Here is an 18,056-nt window from a genome sequence, read left to right on the forward strand (position 1 = left end):
TAAATGGTTAAAATCACTCTTCTTTGACTGTACCCACCGGCAAGCACAGGTTACAGCTATCTCCTCTTCCCTAAGGGACCGGCAAGTGGTGAACTGGGAGAGTGCCTCCTGATACACCAGCCATCTGCCACACCTCCCAGTAGCCATCACCTGCAAAAGTGGTGTCAGAAGTATTCCTTATGATGCCTACCACGCCGGCATCATGAGCCTGTACCAGAGCCATGCAGCACTAGTAGCAGTTGTGGGGTGAGTTGCTGAACAACCTTCTCGCTCAATCAAAAATTTGTTTTAGTTGTGATTATGACCAGATTATGATGCAGCCATTTGATAGTATCTTTGGTGAAACATAGTGAATCAGCAAATGTGTCTGAGTTTAAGGAGAACTGAAGGGAAGTGAACTTAGTACCAGTATTGTGTAAAATGTGTAACCTGTCTGGCCATAGTGTGCCTTGTAATAGATATGTTCCTGTCATCTGTTCCACATGTGGGAATTATGGTCATGTGAAAGAGGACTGCAATAAGTGTTGCTAGTTGGCTTGAGACGGAGTAATAAGCAATTTTTTATATGTTTTGTGTGGTCATGCATAGCAAGTAGAGCTTATTTTGAGAAGGAAATTGCACAAATATGGTGCAAACGCGAGCACCTTCTACTGCAGATACAATTTCCGCTCTAATGCAGCAGGTTAAGTTATTGCAGGAGCAGAATGAGCAGAGCTCAAGAACTGTGTAATTTAATGGTGGATTTGATACAGTTTGGGTCTGATATGTCTAAAGCAGTACTACCAGTTCCATAGATCCTACAGCCGCTGGCCTTATTCCCACTTTTCCTGGCAAAACAACAGAGGATGTCACTATTTTTGTACAGGATGTGTTATCCATAGTTAGCTTGTGCAACTGGTCTGAGCAGACATCACTGCAGATGGCCAAATTGCGCTTGTTGGGTGAGTCTAAGGTGTACATTATGTACCATGAGGTTTTGGGTAAGGTTACTATGTTTACAGAATTGGCAGGCAGGTTACAGCATCTGTGCAGAAAACAGAATAGTGAGTGGTTCTTTTGTGAAAAATTGAGTAATTTCAGGCAGATGTCAAATGAGACAGTGGAAGCATTTTTGGATAGAATATGGAACTTGAGCGAGCAAACTTATGAGTTGACTGGTAAACCAGTTGTGGACACGGTATTACTGAAAGAAGCGGAGGACAGGGCACCAGATGTGTTCCTAAGGGGGATTTCTCCAGAATCTTCATGCAGAGTAATGATGGAGAATCCACACGATGTATCTGGGGTATTGAGAATAGCTATGCATATGCAAGAGGTAGTAGTGCTTCTAAGCCTTGAAATGAGCAGAAACTGTTTATGTCAAATAAAGTATGCCACCTCTGTGGGCGGAAGGGTCATGTAAAAACTCAGTGTCGTCAACTACAATGTTTTAATTGTCAATAGTTTGCGCATAAAGCATGTGAGTATTGGTTGAGGAAGCAGAATGGCTGTAAAGGGTAAAAGAAACTGTTAAATGGCAACAGGAGTCTTCTGATCATTGGGAAGCATTCCCAGTAAAGAGAAGTGCAGGTAAATCACACGCAGAGACAGATTGTTCTGTAGTGGCTTGGATAAACGGGAAACAGTGTGAGTTTTTGAGGACACAGGGGCGTATATATCAGTAGTGAATCTGGATCTCTTAGATAAGAGCAGACTACAGGAACCAAGGTATACATTGCGTGCAGTGGGTGGCAATGCAGTAGATGCTATTGGGGCAACACAGCTCAGGTTTAAGATAGAAACATAAGGTTTCATGAACAAATGGAGGTGCTGCTGATTGTGGGACAAGGTGTTGCTGTGATACTGGGGTTAGTTTTTCTGGTTAGGCGTCATGCTAGAATCGATCTCTGGCAATGAATGCTTGAACTAAATGGTAAGCTATTTTGATTGAGGGACTACAGTTGCAAATGTTTCTGTATCACAAGATGCACCTGTTGCAAAGGTAGCATCAGATAAACTGTGTATAAGTGCATTAAAGATTGATTTGCATGACAGAGTACCAGCAGATACAAGAAAAGTAATCTGGGTACCAGCTGATATTGATGTTCCACAAGATGTAGTGTGTTTGGTAAACCACTAGTGAGTAATTATGTGTTGGATGAGCAACAGTATTTTGTATGTAGATGTATTATGCATACAAGGGACATTAGAGGTCAGGTTATGGTGCCAATAAACCTGGATAATTTAGGGGAATACAAAGTTATTCTCTCAAACGGGTTGCTTTTAGTCACGTTAGAAGTTTATGAGGATGAGGAAAGGAGGATTATGCATTTCAGAGTGAAACAGAATGAACTGTCAATTTGTCTGCATTGCAAGGGAAGGTGAAGCACCTGAAGGGTGAGGATAGATCATTGATGGAAACATTGTTAGTGAGGTATAGGATTTGTTCAATACACAGGGAGTGTTATCAGCCATACCAGTCACACAGCATATCACACCAACACGGAATCATCCACTAGTGTTTAGGAAACAGTATCGAGTGCCAAAGCATTTACAGCCCTTGATAGAACAGTCTATAGATCAACAAGTGTCAGATGGAATCACACAACATTGCAACAGTGCGTGGTCCAGCAGCAGGGTCTTTGTGCCTAAAAAATCAACAGTTGGAACACAGAAATATCGATTTTGGTGTGAGTATAGATTTTTGAATGAGAAAACAGTGTCAAATACATATCCAATTCCTGATATTATAGGCACATTGAATAATTTGAGTCAATGATAGTTCTTTTTGACTCTGGATTTGAGAAGTAGGTACCACCAAATTGAAGTTCATCCTGATGAAGGACATAAAATGTCATTTACCACAACATCTGGTCATTATGAACATCATAGGATGCCTTTTGGATTGAAGAATGCACCAGCCACGTTTCAACAGCTGTTGAATGGAGTTCGCATAGGCTTAAAACCTAGTAAATGTATGGTCTACTTGGATGACATAACTGTCTTTGTGAAAAATCTAGAGGAGCATGTGCAGCATTTGGAATCAGTATTTGACAGGTTAGAGAGAGCTTGACTGACACTTAGTATTGCAAACTGTCACTTTGCACAGATGCCAGTAAAATATCTGGGGCATGCAATCAGACAGGACGAAGTAAAGACAGATCTGCGCTTTACATCGGCAGTACTTGGCTTCCCAGTCCCTCAGACTGTTAAGCAGTTACAATCATTTGCTGGATTATCAAATTATTATCATTGATCCATGAATAGGTTTGCTGCAACCACTGACAAAATTGTTAAAAAAGGGGGTTACATTTAGCTGGACACCCAAGTGTCAGATGATATTTCAAAATTTGGATTCACTTCAGATCCACTTTTGGCGTTTCCAGGTTTCAGAAAAGAGTTTATATTGTCTTGCAATGTTTGTTCTATGGCTCTGGGTGTTATTTTGGGACAGATGATTGAGGGGAAAGAGCATCCAGCTGCATATGTCTCATGCCAGTTTAATAAGGCCGAAAAAATTATTCTACCATGGAGAAGGAGATGTTAGCTTTGATCTATGGTGTTTCTTATTTCAGATGTTTCTTATATGGGCATAAATTCATTGTTGTTACTGATCATGCAGCATTAAAATGGCTACTTGGGCTCAAAGTTCCTGCAAGTCATCTTATGAGATGGGCTTTGAAGTTAACAAAATGTGAGTAGGGCCTACAATGTAAAACACAAACCAGGAGTTAAAAATGCAAATGCTGATATGCTTAGTAGGAAGATAGGAGCAATACAGGTTTCAAGATTTGATTTAAAAGATCTAAAGAGAGGAAAAGTGAAGGATAAAGAGTGTCAAGTGTATTGTAAACAGCCACAGTTTGTCATTCAAGATGGCATATTGTGTAGATCAACTAAGTGTGGAGTAAGTGTGGTAGTTCCAGCAGCTTTATGGACAGAGGTACTACAGCAAGCTCATGATCATATACTGTCAGATCACAGGGGGTAAAAGAACAACAGACAGAAGGTAGCAGAGAGGTTCTGGTGGAGAACAAGACAGGTTGTTGTGGAACAGTATGTAAAGAACTGTATTCTGTGTGCAAAATGTGCTGATTTGAGTCACCAGAAGGTGTAATTTCAAAGGTTACCAGAGTCTGATTATCTATTTCAAATGATAGGAGCTGATATCTTAGGATCATTTCACAAGAGTCAGTCAAGTAACAACTACTGCAGTGAACGCTATGCTGAATCATTGCATTCTTAAGTTCAGTGTGCAGCAAACAATTATCACAGACCAGGGGACTAATTTCATGTCCGATCTCATTAAGCAATTGTGTCGCTTACTGAAAGTTAGGACATTGCGTATGAGTCCATTTCACCTGAAGACAAATGGTCGTACAGAAAGAGTGCATAGGACTATACGAAAAGTGCTGAGTCACACTGTCGTGTCACAATATTTGGACTGGGATATATACCTAGATTTAGTCATTTGTGCTTACAATGCACAAACACATACAGGGATGGAATTATCCCCTTATGAGGTTGTGTACGGACATAAAATGCCATCTCCATTCGATAAAATTCAACCAAAATTAGGGTAAGATGGGAAAAATGTCAAGGTATTTGGTAGAACTCTAAGAGATGTTTGGCAGAAAGTCAGGAAGGCGAACAAAAAATCATTGGAACACTAAGCAAGAGTAGGGCTGAGTAGGAGGAATTTGCCACAGTTCCGAATAGGTCAGTGGGTATTACTTGTAAACCCAATCGCTCTGAAGGGAAAGACCAAGAAGTTTTTAACAAAGATTCAGGGGCCTTAGCAAGTGACTGAAGTAACGTTGCCTGTAAATGTGAAGTTGCAGTTACCAGGATGAAATTCAGTAGTGCATGTGGGTAGAATTAAACACTTTCAGGGAGCAGTAGATACTTTGCCTCAAATACTGGCAGAAGTACTGCATGAAAAACGGAAGGGTAATCATAGATCTGGGGATATACCTTATGGATTAAGGAATAACTAGTTTAGATATGAAACACAGATGTAATTTTAGAATTTCTGCTTTGTTTATGTTTGTGTAAGATTTTGCATTGTATCTATATATTTTTTTTCTCTGGAATGGGAAGAGTTTGTATGCAGACTATTTTCTTTAGGTAATGGCAAAGATAATGCCAACATGGTTTGTATTGTGTGGGATGATATGATCAGCATAGGGGCCCAGGAATTTGTCAATCAACCATTGGACAGCAGGATTTTGTTTGCGCAACAAATGGATGTGGTGCTCACGAATCACTGATGGTCACTGAGACTGACTTTTAACATGTAGAAGCTAAGAAATGAAGTGAGAAATTTACAGGTTATGTTTTTGAATATATTTGGCGAAACAGAATGGGATCATATGTTAACCCTTTAACTGCTCTGGATGTGTTAACACGCACACCTTTGTACCTGTCCCTGTGTGCTCCGAACATGTTTACGTGCACCACCAGTCCTTCTACCTGGCACTCTGAACATGTCTATGCATAGACATATTCAGAGTATCAGGTAGAAGGACTGGTGGTGCGTGTAAACACATTCAGAGCACACAGGGACAGGTACAAAGGTGTGCGCGTTTACACGTCCAGAGCAGTTAAAGGGTTAAAGGATATTCAGGGCGAGTAAATGGAACTTAAGCTTTCATATGATAAAATGAGGGAGCAGTTACATGAAATACATAGTATGATTCTGTATTGTTTGTACAAAGGAAGAGAGGATGGCTAAATGCAGAAGATAAACTGTTGAAAACTGTGTCTGGCACAGCAGATATCGATGATATTTTGAGTTTGAATAGCACTATAAATCAGAAGCAGGACATGGAAAGACAAACAGCTACAGTAGTGGATTGGCATACAATACAAATTGCTGGTGTGGAACAGGAATTGCTAAATATAACTAAGGTTATGCACAGAGTAACAGTTGAGTCACAGCAATATGATGATGATACCATGATTACTATGCATAAGGATTTGGATATCATGCAAAATCTTCTGAAGACACTGGGCAGTAAGATACATAAAGCTAGGTTAATGCAAGAGCTAGCAAACAGCTTGAATGATGCGAGGGTAAATGTAGAAGGATTCAGGAAGCTATCCACCAAACTACACATAGACAACTAACCACTATGCTACTTTTTTTCATGTTTCTATTGAAAAAGTTTATTCTGACAAAGCACAGGTGTTTATCAATGAACAATTTCCAGTAACTAGTATTAACTCACGATTTCATTGTTATAGCATTCATGCATATGGAGTCTTATTGATAAATGGGTTAATTTTTCTGTAAAAGAAGTATTACTAGTATCGGAACAGCAAGAGAGACACTTACTTAGTTATGGCAGTAAAAGATGTTGATGAATGTATAAGTGAGATGATTACTATTTGTCATACATGGGTGGTGCAGACAGACAAGCGGTCATGTGAATTACAATTATTTTTTGGGAACATGAATACACCAGATTGTAAAAAGGTTATTATGAAGCCACAAATGTATTTTCAAAGAGTTGGAAATCATTGGATTTATTCTGTGTACAACACGCAAACGGTGCTGATGAACTGTTATGAAAACAAAGTTTTTCACAAAAGATGAAAACAAAATTACAGCTTAGTGGGTTATTGGTTAATGGAACAAATTGTGACATAGTGGGGGAAGACTTTCATCTGCCAGCAACCATCATGGGCACTATGGTAATCAATAGCAATCAACCAGTGTTGTATTGGCTGGAGAATTCAACCATCATTTTATCTAGTCAGAATATTTCTTTCCTAAGTGATACTCTAGACACTACAGTACTACATAGTTTAGATAAATTCATTGATGAGGAGAATGGGCAAGTTGCCATGGATCAGGTGTTAAGATATAAACGGGACTTTCATTGTAAACAGAAGCAAAGTACAATTACCATTATGTAACAGCCACTAGCATAACCGCAATACTAGCAATCATTTGTGCAGTTTATCTTTCCCTGGGGTGTAGAATGACAGAAGCAGAATGTAAACCTACACACAAGATTCCTCTGAAATGAATTACACCAGAAAGCATAGACCATGAGTGAGGTATAAGGGTAAAATTAGTTAAGTTTTGTAAATAGTACCATAATTTATTGGAGTAAGAATTCTTGGGTGATTCTTAAACTTTGGGTCAAATTTTTCTAAGTGGGGGAAGGGGGGTGTTACCTACCTACCCTGTATCTGGCAGCCGGCCACAGAATTTCACAATTGCAAGACCTTGTTCACTTTGTGTTCCTTGCGGGAGTTGTGTAGGTACATGATGAAGGACCCCCAGGATACCGTAAAGTTAATGCTAAAGTTAAGCATTGGCAAAGACATTAATTGTGAATATGTGGTGGGGCACAGGCAAATGAAGAGACTGTCATTCAATTATTTATATATGATTTTGTCAGACTCTATTGTATGTAGAAGTTTTGTTATGCTGTACTACTTGGAGTATGATGGGCTATGATTCTTTTGTATAATATGTGTTTCTGAATAAGAGAAGACTTAATAACAATGTTAAGCATTTTTATTAAAGTGAAACAGAACCAAGTCAAGAAAAATTCCTTCATATTTTTGCACCATTTGGGAGTCACTGGTGTTTCCTGGAGTCAGCTGCCTGCATCTACAATCAAAATGGAGGAACAGAAGTCCACAGTCAAATTTTCGTAAAATTAACAGAAGGAGAAGCTTTCAGGAGACAAGAAAAAAAAAAAAAATATATATATATATATATATATATATATATATATATATATATATATATATATATATATATATATATATATATATATATATATATATATAAAAAAACAAAGATGATGTGACTTACCAACTGAAAGTGCTGGCAGGTCGACAGACACACAAACAAACATAAACATACACACAAAATTCAAGCTTTTGCAACAAACTGTTGCCTCATCAGCAAAGAGGGAAGGAGAGGGAAAGACGAAAGGAAGTGGGTCGAAACAACCACATTTTGTCACATTAGCATATCAGGTGGAAAGCAGGACATCAGCGCTTTGTGCGAACTGGATAGCTAGGACTAGCAGGAGCTTAGTAAAGCAATATGACTGAGAAGTATCACGTCACCTCGTTATGTGAAGTAAGAAGCCGCGTTGCTAATGCAAGAAGGCGTGCTGAATATTGTTACGGACCAGTCTGTTGCTATAACAAATATGTTAAGCAAATAGAGTGGGATATGAATCACTAATAGGTTAGTATTAGGAAAGCCTATGCGGTCATTATAAGTGACGTTGGGTCAACACGAGCCAATATTTCACACTATATATACTCCAGCATTTGAGTTCAGAAGGGAGTTGGTCAGAAGTACTGATGGTGTACAGGACGCGCATACTCAATTCCCTGACATGGTGTTAAAGCAGGGTATAAGTCTGTTGTAGATTTTCTGCTTGTACTCAACACTGCCAACAGCTGCTGGAGAGATGTCTTCCACTCTGTAAGCACCAGTCACGAGTTCGGCACTGCTGACAGCTTCAAAGCAGATGGGAAGGCCTGGGGGGTCTTCCATGTTGACTTGGGCCAGGACACCAGCATTTCTGACACATCAGCAGAGCCATGGTGCCCACCCATGTGGCAGGCCAGGGTCTGTGTACTTCTCAACCACACAACAACCATAATCGCGGTTCAGAGAGCAGAGATGAGCCACTGTTACGGGAGGGGATCGAGGGCCTCCTACGCCAGTGTGTGTAGGCCACATACACACGTGCCAACTTCTTCAAGTGTGGAGGGTGGAGACACAGCTTCCTAAGTAGCTACCAGGCACTTTCAACACACCTGGGCAAGCAGCACCAGAGCACTGCTATAGCATCGCTAAAGGAGAGATGCATTTGTAGAAATAAATGGTTAAAAGTCACTCTTCTTTGATTGTGCCCACTTACATGCACAGGTTTCAACCACCTTCTCTTCCCTGAGGAACTGGCAAGTGGTGAACTGGGCGAGTGCCTCCTGGCACACCATCCATCTGCCACACCTCCCAATAGTCACCATTTGAAGTGCTGTGGTGGGTGAAAAGTTATTGTTGGCCTGTTTTCTTTTTTCTTTTAGTTTGGAGTCATCTTGAGTCAAGAGAATATTCATATGAACTTCAGATCAAAATTGTTAGACCACAGGAACCTGCAGATGTCACTATTCCTGGATAACTGCAGAGAGAAATATTTACAGTTGACGAGGCGCAAGTACACTCCTGGAAATGGAAAAAAGAACACATTGACGCTGGTGTGTCAGACCCACCATACTTGCTCCGGACACTGCGAGAGGGCTGTACAAGCAATGATCACACGCACGGCACAGCGGACACACCAGGAACCGCGGTGTTGGCCGTCGAATGGCGCTAGCTGCGCAGCATTTGTGCACCGCCGCCGTCAGTGTCAGCCAGTTTGCCGTGGCATACGGAGCTCCATCGCAGTCTTTAACACTGGTAGCATGCCGCGACAGCGTGGACGTGAACCGTATGTGCAGTTGACAGACTTTGAGCAAGGGCGTATAGTGGGCATGCGGGAGGCCGGGTGGACGTACCGCCGAATTGCTCAACACGTGGGGCGTGAGGTCTCCACAGTACATCGATGTTGTCGCCAGTGGTCAGTGGAAGGTGCACGTGCCCATCGACCTGGGACCGGACCGCAGCGATGCACGGATGCACGCCAAGACCGCAGTGCCGAGGGGACCGCACCGCCACTTCCCAGCAAATTAGGGACACTGTTGCTCCTGGGGTATCGGCGAGGACCATTCGCAACCGTCTCCATGAAGCTGGGCTACGGTCCCGCACACCGTTAGGCCGTCTTCCGCTCACGCCCCAACATCGTGCAGCCCGCCTCCAGTGGTGTCGCGACAGGCGTGAGTGGAGGGACGAATGGAGACGTGTCGTCTTCAGCGATGAGAGTCGCTTCTGCCTTGGTGCCAATGATGGTCGTATGCGTGTTTGGCGCCGTGCAGGTGAGCGCCACAATCAGGACTGCATACGACCGAGGCACACAGGGCCAACACCCGGCATCATGGTGTGGGGAGCGATCTCCTACACTGGCCGTACACCACTGGTGATCGTCGAGGGGACACTGAATAGTGCACGGTACATCCAAACCGTCATCGAACCCATCGTTCTACCATTCCTAGACCGGCAAGGGAACTTGCTGTTCCAACAGGACAATGCACGTCCGCATGCATCCCGTGCCACCCAACGTGCTCTAGAAGGTGTAAGTCAACTACCCTGGCCAGCAAGATCTCCGGATCTGTCCCCCATTGAGCATGTTTGGGACTGGATGAAGCGTCATCTCACGCGGTCTGCACGTCCAGCACGAATGCTGGTCCAACTGAGGCGCCAGGTGGAAATGGCATGGCAAGCCGTTCCACAGGACTACATCCAGCATCTCTACGATCGTCTCCATGGGAGAATAGCAGCCTGCATTGCTGCGAAAGGTGGATATACACTGTACTAGTGCCGACATTGTGCATGCTCTGTTGCCTGTGTCTATGTGCCTGTGGTTCTGTCAGTGTGATCATGTGATGTATCTGACCCCAGGAATGTGTCAATAAAGTTTCCCCTTCCTGGGATAATGAATTCACGGTGTTCTTATTTCAATTTCCAGGAGTGTATTATAATTTGTTGGGGCATGAATTACCTTGTACTTGAGCAATACCTGTAATTTATGATATTTGCAGGATGTTTGACCACAAAGCATAGTAGTGCAATGAGTCCTACTGGGCCATGATACATGGGAAGGGTTAGTGTAATTGTTTTGCTTGCTGATACAGTGTCAGTATACTGTGTTCTCATTTTTTCTGTGGCATAATTCAGAACGGAGGTTACACAATGACCAGAAATGCCTGCAATGACTTCAAGTGAAGCCATTGAACTTCTGAAGAGTCAGGCTGTCACATTACTCCAGGATAAAGTTAAACAAAACTATGTTAATGAGGAGTTGCAGAAGGAATTGGAAGTGATACAAACTGTGTGTTGGGCAGATGCAATCCCAAGAGTGGACACTAAGACCACAGAGAATATACGTGTCCCATCCACTGATCCTGTGGCAGCCACTCTCATTACGTCTTCTTCTGGAAAGATCTCTAAGGATATGTTAGTCTTTGTTGATAATGTGAAGGCAGCAGCTAAGTTAGGGAATTGGTCTGAAAAATATGTCTGTATATGGCTACATTACATTTAGTGGGTGATGCATAAAAGTGTGTCACATTCTTTAAATCCCTTAGTAAAGTACAGATGTTTGACCACCTTACTAAGGTGCTTGTCCAATGATATTGTAAGCAGAATAGCGTCAGGTTTTTCATGGAAAATTTCATTAGATTAATTCAGAAGTACACTGAGGTGATAGATGCGTTCTCTGACTGAACTCGTAATGCGAACTTGCAGACTTACGAATTGATGCACAATGTAGAGGAAGACAGAGTTCCCTCGCGGAAGCAGAGAATAGGGCCTTGGACATATTCTTAAGGATCAATTTGGCTGATATGTCGTTACAGGTGGGGATGGAAAATCCTAGTGATTGTCCTCAGCTACCAGGATTGCCACGCATCTGGAAGATATCAGTGTTGCAACTCAGAAATAATGGACATCATGTCCCATCCTCTGACATCAAGTGTTACAGATTGAGACATGTGGGACATGTAAGAAAGCAATGTGACCAGCCACAGTGCTTTGATTATGGTGAGGATGGGTATAGGGCACTTGACTGTAAAAGTAGGAAGCAAGATAAACAGAATCAAAGGATGTGTTCATCAAATGCAAATGGGACTGCCTTAACCATCTAAGGTCATTTCCAATATAATGGTACACTGCAAGGATGAGTGCAGAGATGAACTGTTGCCTGCTTCACACAGTAAATAATGAGGGACATAAATTCTTGGCAGACAAGGGTGCACATGTGTCAGTCGTTAGTGTTAACCTCTTAGGGATGAAGAGACTTCAGTATCCACAATATAGGTTCATGGAGTGGGTAACAATGAGGTGCCATTATTGGGAACAACACTGCTCACATTTAGCATTGGGGCAAAGAGTTTCAAGGAGCATATGGAAGTGATGCCACATGTTGGTGAGGGGTGCTGTACAGTTTTCAGACTTGATTTTCTGGACAAACATCATGCTATAACTAACCTCTCATGATGTATGATCAAGCTTGGTAGAACTTCCTTCCCACTGGCAGAAAGAGTTGCTAACTGAAACATTGTTGTAAGATCATAAGATGTGCCTGTCATGAAGGTATTGCCAGCTAAATTGTGTACAAGTACACAAATGGTTAAATTGTGAGATAACATACTAGCAAGGACAGGAAAATTGATCTGAGTTAGTGTAGGTGCAGATTTGCCAAGGGAATTGTTGTGTATGGTAGAACCATTGGACAACAATGAGGAATTTGGTAAATCAAATTATACATATGGGGTGCAGGAGAGTAGTATGCATTATGGATGTAGATGGCGAATCTATGGTTCCAAAAGTTTGGACAAATTTTGTCATGGATGTGGTCAGTCTACCAAAGGGCCTACTCATTGCCAGTTTGACTGTCTTAGAAGAAGACAATATTGACAGGTTGAGCTATGGCTGTAGCCACAAGCAAACCATTAGTAATTCTACACTATATGAGAAAGTTAAACACTTGCAAGGGAAAGACTGGGAAGACATGGAAGTTTTATTGCTTAGACTCATGGATTTGTTCAGTCCAATGGGTCCATTACCAGTGACATCCATAACACATCAGGGGATGCCAACAGGAAGCAAGGCTTTGGTGTATAGGAAACCATACAGGATCCCAAATCATTTACAGCCACTGATGAAGGAATTCTCTGACCAGCAATAAGATAATGGAATCACTGAACACAGCAACAGACCCTGGGGTGTGAGCACTGTAATTTTGCCAAAAAAATCATTGTATGGCGCCAGGAAACATAGGTTCTGATGCAGTTATTGGTACCTCAATGCTAGGACTATCACTGTTGCATATCCCACCGATAACATTGTGGAAACACTCAACAATTTAGATCAATGTAGACACTCATCAACCATGGATTTGAAGAGTGCGTATTATCAGCATCAAGCAGTTCCCAAATACCAGCTGAAGACAGCCTTTATCATGCCATGGGGGCACTACCAGTATTGTGGGATGTCAGTTGGACTCATGAATACACTGGCTACATTTCAGAAACTCTTGGATGGATTGCTTCAGGGATTAATACCTAAAAGAACTATGGTCTACCTTTTTGCATCAAATACACAGTGCCAAAAGTTCCCATTCACTCAGAAATGGAGTAAAGTATCTCAGGCATGTAATTAGTCAGGAAGGAGTAAAAACTGACTAATGGGTAATATCAGCAATTTGAGACTGTTCCACCACAGACTACAAAACAGGTACAATCATTCCTATTCCTCTGTAAATATTACAGAAAATGTGTGAGAGATTTTCTGCAAATTGTTGAGCTCTTGAGTCTTTTATTGAAAGAAAGAGTGAATTCCAACTGGTCAGTTGAGTGTCAAGCTGAAATTTGAGATGTTAAAACAGCCATTCATATCAAGTTCTGTGTTGGTATTTCCTAACTTTGTGCAAGTGTCCATCCTATTGTGTGATGCAAACAATACACAAAGTGGTTGTGTTTTGAGTCAAATTGTGGATAACAAAAAACATCCAGTGGCTTAATTTACTTTGCTGCCTGTCACATATGTAACTATTTTATAACATAGAAATAAATGCTAGTTGTTATTTATGGTATTACCTCATTTCAGTGCTGTTTATATCAACAAAGATTTAAAATAGTTAAGGATCATGCTTCCCTTAAGTAGCAGTTGGGATTAAACAAACCTTCCAATAGGTTGAGATGGTGGGCATTGAAGCTAAGTGAGTTTAATTATGAAGAGGTACATAGACCTGGGAAAAAGGACACAAATGCAGACACGCTAAGCAGTATGTTTGGGGCTTTGCAAGCACTAGGTAGAAGCTTGTCTGAGTGGCAGAAGGCACAAGCAGCAGACATAGAGGCGTTTAGATTGCAGTCACAGCTTGAGATGCTTGATGCCTTGCCATGTGGAAGTATGAAAGAAGTATGAAGAATTATGACAGGATAATGATCATCTTTTGGCAGATCATGGTAGACATAGAACAACAGATAAGTATGTAACTGAGAAGTTTGAGTGCAGAACCAGAAAAAAAATTTTGAACATTATGTGAAAGACAATGTGCCATGTGTGCAAAGAGCAATCTCAGTCGCACTGGAAAGATTTCCAGAAGTGTCAAAACCTTTTGAAATGCTCATCTTGGTTACCCCAGGGGTGTTCAATAAGATAGCAGCTGGAAATAAATGTATTCTGGCAATGGTATACCACTTTTCCCAGTTAGTACCAGTGGTAGCAATTCTGGACCAGTGAGCTAGCTCAGTGGTACATGCTATGGTTAACAAATGGATATTAACCTTTGGGATTTCTGATACTGTAACTGCACCTCAGAGTAAAAGTTTTATGTCAGAACTGTTGAGGCAGTTGTGTCACCTGCTTTATGTTCAAGTCTTTGCACTAGTCCTTTCCATCCATAAGTGAATGGTTGAACTGAGAACGTTCTAATTTCTAAAATGTTCAGTCATTATGTACAAACGAGGGTGGTTTGAAAAGTGCTCAGAATCACCATGAGAGGTCAGTGCTAGTGCAATGAGTTGTTCACATGATATTCATTGGACCGTTGCCTGTAAACACGTGCCACAACTGTGCTCCTGGAAAAGAGCTGTGGTGGTGATGTGGCTCTGTTGTTGTTCCTGCATAGTGATCTGGAAGGCGGAAAAAATCGAGATTCAAGCAGTAATTAAGAACTTTGTAAAGAACGGTATGAAAGCAAAGGACATTCATGCCAATTTCCAGAATACACTGAGGAGACTCTGTCCTTTCATATTCAACTGTTGCCAAGTGGAGAAATAAATTTAAATTTGGTTGGGAGAGCTTAGATGATGATCTGCACAGTGGTTGGGCAATATGTATCACTACTCCAGAAACCATTGCAAAAGTGCACAAAATGGTCATGGAGGATCGCTGATTGAAAGTGTGTGAAATTGCTCACGCTTGCCAGATGTCATCTTGAAGGGTATATCATATTTTAACTGAAGAATTAGAATTGAAAAAATTTCCCTTGCAATTGCTGCATGCCTGCACTCATGTCCTGTTGCCATGGCAAAATTACACGAACTAAGGTATGAATTGTTGCCACACCTGCCTCATTCACCTGATATGGCCCCATGGACTAAGTCTTGGTGGACTAAGATTCATTTCAAACAAAGAATTGATAGCCAGAGTTGACAACTATTTTGCAGGCCTGGAGGAAACTCATTTTCAAGATGGGATAAGGCACTGGAACATCATTGGTCTAAGTGCTCGTAATCAGCATGATAATTGGGATGCAAAACTTCAGTATGTTGTCTCTGTGTTTAATTCTAAAGTACACATGGGTACAGGTCTTCCACTATACAAAATGGTACATGATAGGAAGAAGCCATTTCTTTTTTAGATTCTGAAATGTAAATTAGGTGCTAATGATAAATCAGTTAAGTGAAGAAGTTTATGAAAGAGTTAATAGAGGTTTGGCAGAAGGTCAAATGGATGAATACCTCCTCATGAATGGATGGCAGTGAACTGGAAAATTGTCACTATATCGAGGGGCCAGTGAGTTTTAGTGACAAACTCTTACAAAACAAAGGATGGAATGTAGAAATTCTTCACTAAGTAATAGGGTCTGTACCAAGTGATAGAGATGACTTCACCATTAAATGACAAAGTGCACCTTCCAACAAAGACAACTATTAGTCATGCTAACTGAATCAAACCCTTTAGTGGAGTGGTATATACTTTGCCACAGATTCAGTCAGTGCAGCTGGTACAGAACAAAGTATCTACATGGGGAAAGAAGCCAGCACTTAAGAGTGATTGGGATACATGTAGCAAGTTTTAGGCCTAAAAACACGTGATGGGTAAACACTATTTAGTTTATTTTGTCTCGATATGTTTTTTTGTCTTGTTGTTTCTGAACCATTTGTACTACAGTGGTGCGGGGTTTGTTTCTTGTTTTGTGCTGGGTAGGTTAGGAGTTGGTATTATTACATTGTTTGGTAGTGTTTTACAATGCACTAGCAGTTTTCAAATTAGGGAGGGGAAGTGATGATAAATTCCTTTCTCTCAGGTAGTGTACCAACATGAGCAACTGTGTTCCACGTTACTGTTGCCACAGCAGTTCCCAGCCACATTGCAGAGAGCACAACTGGACATTACAACGAAGTTACAGCATGTAACAGAACCACCTGAGGGCAGTTTGGTGTTGTTTTTAACATGTCACTAGTCAAAGCCGATATGAATGATGCAATGGGTCACAAGTCAGCAAATTTTCCAGTAGAAATTTGGAATGCCCTGTATCAATCTTTTACTGTACACCCTCACCCAATGAAATAGAGCACAGAAGGAATGTAGGTACAGGTACTAACCAGAAAAATGCTAATAGTCTTGGAAAACAAGGTAAGTTATTCTCTGAGGTCCTTGGAAGAACAACCAAGAGAGTATCAAGGCCTGACCAAGCAGACTGGTCTGAACTGACACACAGGCAAGTGAGATGCAGTTGTTAATGGGGATATCTGAAGCAGCAGAGTATTGGGGAGAATTGCTAATGCCTATCCACATTTTCAGAGAATGGGCACACACTGGAAGCATTCAGTATTCACTCCAGACATTATAATTCTTAATTGTTATGAGGTGTAGAAGCCACAGGGTATGATTAAGGGACACACACATCCACATAAACAGTATAGTTTATGACAAAGCCAAAACAATCTTTCACCTTCCAGCCACATTTGTGGGTACAAAAATGATTGAATTGACACACCATTTGCTATTTTGGCCAGAGAGGTCATTGCAGATACTGCCATTTCTGAACATGACCGTTATGAACTATACCTTAAGCGCAGCTATGCTTCACTTGTTATATACATTTATAGCGACACAGAAGGGACAGACTTCCATAGAATAAATGATGCAACACATCCAGCAGTACCAAAAGAAACAGTATAACCACGTTACAAATATAAGCATTTCATCTACCAGTACCGTAGCAATTCTGGCCATCAATTGTGTAACTTGTGTTTTTTGCAAATGAAAGTTAACTGTTACCTGGTTTAGTAATGCACATGAAGTAATACTGACTAATTAAACGTAAACATAGATATATGCATTAGTAAATAAAGGTAAAGAGTCATCCAGGAATTAGTGTACACATTAAGGAATTACATGTAAGGAGTTGAGCTTTGTGGTATTAGCTTTACTTAGGAGGATAGTGATGGGAAAATTAATTATGAAGAAATAAACATGTATATTAGTTAGTAAGAGGGAGGATAAGAGTGCAAAAATTTCAGATGAACTTTATGAAAGATGAAGGAATATTGCACAACAAGATAGTGTTGGAGCAAAGAATAAAATTTTTGAGCTAACTGGAATAACGTCCAGATATAGTGCTCCTGCCTAGAATGTAATGGTTGTGTAACGAGTAAAAATACTCAGGGGAGCCAGAACACAAACAAGCAAGGAGCACATTACCACAGACTGTGTGTGAGAGAGAGTGTCAGGAACACATGATTCAGCACCAAGACATCACTGTGTAATGTCCCTATGTAATGCAATATGATTGTAATATTCCGGTTGTGAGTACCAGCAACGATGCACTACAGTAATTTGATATGACAACACTCTTTGCTCTGATGACAATGCTCTTTGCTGAAAGGAAAAGGAGGAGCATCTGTGCTTTCCTGTAATTGGTCGAGATAAGAAATGCCAATGGAGCATTGTGCCTTTTGAGCTCAGATAAGTTTGCATATGGAAGTAATATGAAGTGCAGAGGTCCACATGCAATCACAATTATCAAGAATAAAAAATTTAATTTGTTAAAAAGGTAAATATGGTTTATGAACTTTTATTCGATGTTGGATCCCTGGACCTTCATAAAAACTGTTAGTGTGTTTTGAAATACAGTGCATAGCTATTTCTTCATGAATTAACAATACTGGGCGAATCTGCTACTATCACAGTCCGAACGACG

Source organism: Schistocerca piceifrons, chromosome 1 (genome assembly GCF_021461385.2).
Source record: "Schistocerca piceifrons isolate TAMUIC-IGC-003096 chromosome 1, iqSchPice1.1, whole genome shotgun sequence".
NCBI classification, from domain to species: Eukaryota; Metazoa; Arthropoda; class Insecta; order Orthoptera; family Acrididae; genus Schistocerca; species Schistocerca piceifrons.